Consider the following 6,014-nt stretch of genomic DNA (forward strand, 5'->3'; position numbering starts at 1 on the left):
TAAAAAATGAATATTAATGTATGATGCCAAATTGACAATAATCATGCTTTTTATGGGTGATGAAATATGTTCATATGAAATACAAATTTTATTGAAAACATATCATTTGGGTATCTATTTGCTTGAAACATGATTGCAATACTACATCAGTAACGAGATGTATGTACACAAATGATGAAACATGCTTACGAAATACTTTATCATGCATGATGAGATATGTTTACACAAAATGTAATGCAAGTACTATGCAAATTTAATGAAGTTGATACTATCATTAACATGTGCATAAAATAAAGTGTATGCACAATTTTATTATTTTCAAGTATGAAACATGATGAAAGTGAGTGCAAAAGTAATCAAATGAAATGCATGGGATAAAAGAAACATTCAAAAATCCAAATCCAAATCAAAATTTTCTTTTCTTTTCTTTTTGTCCTAGAAAGATATAAAAAAAAAAAACATTTCTTATGAAAAACAAGCACATAAAATGACTAAAATTCGAAGATTTTTTTCATACTTTATACCTTTGCTTTTTATAAAACAAAGAAATTAAGAAAAACTTCCCCATTTGGAAATTTTTATTTTTTTGTTTATTTTTTTTTGTTGATTGGAAAATTTAAAAACATCTCTCTTTTTTTTAAAAAAATAATTTTTACCTGACAAAGCAATTCTTAGACAAACATTAGATAAATCGAATAGCATGTCTAAAAAAATTTTATTGGAAGAATTTTTTATAATTTTTTTCAAAATTTTAGTTTTTTTCTTTTACATCATTACTACCCCTAAATACAAGTTATATCATAGTATTCATCACGTGTCCTAATTCGGGTAATTTATACAAAAAGAGGTGGTATAGCTCTACCTAAGATTGGTCTCTTAAGGTTACAATATACTTGGTTCAAATTTAGACATCTAAAGATTCCCTAAATTGTTTCCCACATCATCGTTTGTTACAAACTAGTAGGGCATCTCGATCCTTACACATGATAAGCTATAAATGAAAATGGTTTAATCTGAGTGAGAGTGTTTTGCTAGCAAATACGAATGTTATCATCTTACAAGAATATAGCTACTTTACTTCCTTTTAATAAAGACAAAGCTTAGGTATAGAGTTTATGCATGTAAGTGAATATGCAAAGTGTGTGCAAAGAAATATATCAATCAAAAAACAATATAAGAGATGAATAAATGACAAAATCAAAGTAGGATACCAACATGTAATATTTTTTAAAGAATTAAAATGAAGGGAATTAAAATTAAATATAAATTAAAACCATTAAATCTAAGACTTGAGATAAGTAACTTTTAGCTTGACTCCAAAAAATTTTCCTAGTGATATCGTCAAACTGTCACAATATGCAAGTTCATGAACTTGACCGTAGAACATAAATTTTTTTTTTTGTGAATAAAAAATGGAGTTGCCACCAATCTTTTTGTTAGATGTGATTGTTCACCTAAAAAATTTATATTTTTAATAAACCAAAATTGAATTTAAGGTTTATTAAAAAATATTTTGATATTTGAAAACAGAGTTGGGTTCAGAAGTATGGTTAAACATGTGGAAGGATTAGCACCCCACAACCCTTGTTTAAAAATGGTACCAATTAATCATACGTTATCTTTTGGTATTCGATAAAAATGGTTCAACTAAAAATTATCTTAAAATTCTCAATATCTAGGTAGAATTTAAACATAACTCTTTCTACTAAAGATCCACCACAATGTTCTTTTAAGATGAAAATAATATTCTTTGTAGATGATAATTGTTAATGACTCTTTAACTTTTAGACAAAGTATAAAGAATTATTTCTCTCAAAATGTTATTTTAATTTTATTTTAAAATCCATATTTTTTTAATAATGTTTTTCATGAAAACCTTTTTTATGCAAAAAATTGATGATGCTATAATTAGCAAATAAATAGTAATAATTAAAAGACATAAACATGTGAAGTGAATGCAAATAATAATCTAAAAATAAATATATGCAAATAGATTTTATGTATGATGATGAGATACGAATTTGAAATGGGGTCATTAAATATATAAAAACCACCTAAACTCTCTTACCTCTAGGTAGAGTTTAGGTGCAACTGTTTATATTCAAGATCTCGTTTTTATTTCTTTTCTTTTGTTTAGAATTATTATTATTTTTATTCAAAAATTATATGAAAAACTTAATGAAATAAAATTTCCTAAATAACCCATCCTCTAAGCAATATTTAGGAACCAATTGTTTCATATGAGATTTTCATACAAATCCTTTGAGTTTTGGGATGGCCTTAGGCGTTGAAATGAGTTCTAGGTTTTGGAATTTGACTAGTTTCAGGGTCTGACACATTAAGGTTTAGGGTTTGATTTAGCGTTTGGGTCAGATTTAGGGTTAGAGATTAGTTTCACAGTTTAGAGTTTGATTTTGGGTTTACAGTTTGACTTCATGTTTTAAGGTTTGAAATAGGGTTAGGTTTTAAGGTTTTGGCTTTAGGATTTAGGGTTTAATTCTGGAGTTTAGGGTTTACCATGATTTTTGTGAACCTCTCAAAAAATCCACAACACTTTAGGTGAACTTTAAAAGAAAGTAAAAAAGCCATGGTTTTGAAATTTATTTAGGGTTTTAGTGCTTATGCAAATGATATATGATTAACGCACATGACATTTCACAAACACTTGAGAAAGTCATGAAAATTTGCATTTTTATTTCAACAAACATGTAAATAACACCAAAAAAACTAACTTTCTAGCTTTGAAAATTTCATTCAAACGCCTAATAAACATAACTAATCATTAAAATCTAGTTTGAAGTTAAAGCATTAGACCAAATGTGAGGATGGAAAGCTCTTGGTGAAGCATTGAGCCACTTAAGCCAAAAGCTTTCAAAAGGCTATCTTGATGAATCTTGTATACCTTTCCCACCAAAGAAACCAACCATTCTTCAAAACATTAGGCACTTAGAAAACCAAGTTAGCAATCCACCTTTTATCACCAAAAACAATTGTCAAGCATTTAGTAAGCTTTTTTTTTTTTTAACTAGAAAAATTAAAGGAAACTATTTTTGTTGTGCCAAACATGTAATAAACAACTCATAAAACAAGAAAACACATAAAATTTCACCATAAAAAAACTCAACCAAAACACACAAAGGGGACAATCATAATCACAAAAGAGTGAATACAAATTCTTGCCTTCTGTATAATGCCTATAGGCCATGAGTTTCATGGCATTCCTAGTTTTGTTCATTTTCAGTTTACATCATTTCCATTAAATTGGTGTGAGGAGATGGTGAAACAAAGGAGTTTGTGAGACAAGATCAACCATGGGAAGGGTTGTTTCACCTTTAAGAGAATAAAAATAAAAAGGACTACATGTTATGAGAATTGAGAAAACATTTAAGCATAAATGAGATAAAGAAAACTACCTTTTTAAGCTTTTCCATTTTTTTAAAATTTTTTCCTTTTCTTTTATGGTTTCCACACCACTACTAGCTGCCCCTTTTTCAAATTCCAGCCCTAAATGGAGTATTTAAAGAACAAAACTCCTTTTCCTAGCCGTTAAATCAATTTCATCTAAGGGTTGTAGTGATTTTGTCATTTTCCCCCAAGTTTGGTGCCTAAGAATGCAATCTTAACCTTAGAATTTAAACCTTTTAAGATTAATGGCTCTAAAAAATAAAGCATTCATCTTGGCCTCTAGTGTAGTTGTCCTAATGAGAAAAGATCATTTTACCTTTATTAGTGTTTTTAAGTTTTTTTATGATTTTTTTTAAATCTTATAGTCTAACTTTTATTTTCATGATTTTAATGGATCAAAATTTATAAAATAATATTTAATTATGATCTAAAACTTTTCGTGAAAAATCAACCTTGAAAAAACTAAATTACGAAAAGGTAAATTATATAAATAGTCACTTAACTATTGGGGTCATTTTAAAATGATTACTAAAATATTAAAATTTTTAATTTAGTTACTAACATTTGAATAAGTATTTTTTTAGATCACTATACTGTTAAACCATAACGTGTATCTAATGTGGCAGTTTGTTTACATGGCAAATAAAAAACCAAGTAGCATGGCCAACTCAGAAAATAATACACATTAGCTATAGGTTTGGGGTTAAACAAATTTAGATTTTGCTTTGGGTTTTAGAAAATGGGTATTCTTTTAACGGCAATAGAAATTAGGGTTGGGAGTTTAGGGATTTTGTGATTTAGAAAGACAATTAAGGATTTTAGGGATTTTAGGATTTAGGAGATCCAGATTAAATTATCTTAGGAGAAGGTAAGTAATCTGCAGGTGCGGATACACCTTTCTTAGTTGATGTCGCAGGTGAAACTGCAGGAGCTAGATAAACAATATGGTGGTGGAGGTGTTGATGGTGGTGATGCTGATGCTGACTGTGGCTGGGATGAGGCAAAGGGGCAGGAAAAGGGGACCACGAGTTTGAACTGCCATGACCTCCATTAATTGAATGTTGCAAAATGGATGAAAGCGGAACTTGCTCAACTCTACCAATTACACTGTTGTTCAGCCAAGGTTTCTTGAATGAGAACCTGTGATGGTTTGAGCTAGTTGCTTCAATCTTGGCATTGATGGAGCATTCTCCACGGCCAGTAGAACAGACGTCTGGATTATTGTGGGAGGAGCAACTGTGGAGCCTTTCGAGTTAGACAGCCTAATCTACAAATTCTAAAATTCACAAAACAAAACCATCAGATTCTGCGTAAGAGATGCTATAGCTAACAAAATCTCTTACAGTACATAACAAGCTTTAATCTTTTCTCCATAAAATCTAAGCACTAAAATGCTAAAAAAGAAAAAAAAGATAAATAACAAATCAAAATCAAGAGAAAAGGAAAATATTGCCAAACCTTATACGTGTCGAGACCCAATCCAGCCTTCAGCTGGCTCGTCATTTCATCAAAATTTTCTTGTATTTGATAAATAGAAAAGCTTTAAGGTAAAGTTGAAAGGGATTTGCACTTTCTGCAGAAGAAACGCACTTTGAGGGGGAATTACAGTAATTCCTCCAGGAAATTTTAGCACCTCGAAGAATAATAGATCCCCAAACAAGGATTTAGTCAAGCACATAGGTGGTTGGCGTATAACCAAAGATTCAAATGATGCCCTTACCAAACGTAGAGCAGTTGAAGATATCTTAAAATATCCTACATCAGGATCAACCCCGAAGACAACCTTTGTTATGTTTGATCCAGTTAAAGGTTCGAGAGATAAGATAACCACCTGGTTCAAAGAACTAATCAGATGTAGGCAAATATAGTGTGAAGTACATATATTAACAAAAGAATCAAAGTATATACTTTGCTTGTGGGAAAGCCTATCTCATAAAAGATGTCACTTTCAAGCTGCAAGAGATTGTTTTCCAGCAAAGAAACCGACTTCTCAACACTTAAACTTGCTACAATATCACGACATGGACAAATAAAGATCTGTCACTATAAAAATTTGAACCAAATAAAGTTGCATGGATAATCTGAAATCATGCTCACAATTATAATACGTTTATTATGATTCTAAATTCAAGTGCTCCAACCGAACCCCACAGAAAAGATGAAATTGCCGATCCTACTGGCCATCTTCAGTAAAATCACAATATATACAAGTACCATACAATTACCATAATGAATGCAAAGGTCTAGGACCAAGTTGATACATCAATGATAAGCCTCACAACTTAAAAAGGAATTAGGAGATTCCTGTCAGTAGAATTCCATCTAAAACCAATACCAATCACCTAATAATGAATAACATAATGATATTACTCCCAGCAAACCACTAATTCTTTACTCCTAGACAACAACTGCACAAAGCTCAACAAAACTACGAGTCCAAATGCCTCTCCATGTTAATTGATTGATGTGGGTATAAAAACAATGATTAGATGATCTTGAATGATACAAAATTGTCATTTTGCTTCCTAGAACTTTTTTGGTTTTGATGTACTCTGATTATATGCCAGCACCTTGTTAAAACAATTAGAAGAATCGGATATTATTTGTAT

At 30.3% G+C, this 6,014-nt stretch overlaps 1 pseudogene across 1 annotated transcript; it reads right to left on the reverse strand.

The window, feature by feature from the left end:
* Positions 1–3,872: 3,872 nt before the first annotated feature.
* Positions 3,873–5,589, reverse strand: LOC111284360 (uncharacterized; annotated as a pseudogene). The gene is made up of 3 exons (XR_016342579.1): positions 5,552–5,589; positions 4,864–5,330; positions 3,873–4,681 (listed from the first exon to the last, which is right to left on the reverse strand). The product of XR_016342579.1 is annotated as an uncharacterized LOC111284360 (transcript).
* Between the last annotated feature and the right edge of the window lie 425 nt (positions 5,590–6,014).

This window comes from Durio zibethinus, chromosome 6 (genome assembly GCF_047325235.1).
Source record: "Durio zibethinus cultivar Kanyao isolate XHJ-2024 chromosome 6, ASM4732523v1, whole genome shotgun sequence".
NCBI lineage: Eukaryota > Viridiplantae > Streptophyta > Magnoliopsida > Malvales > Malvaceae > Durio > Durio zibethinus.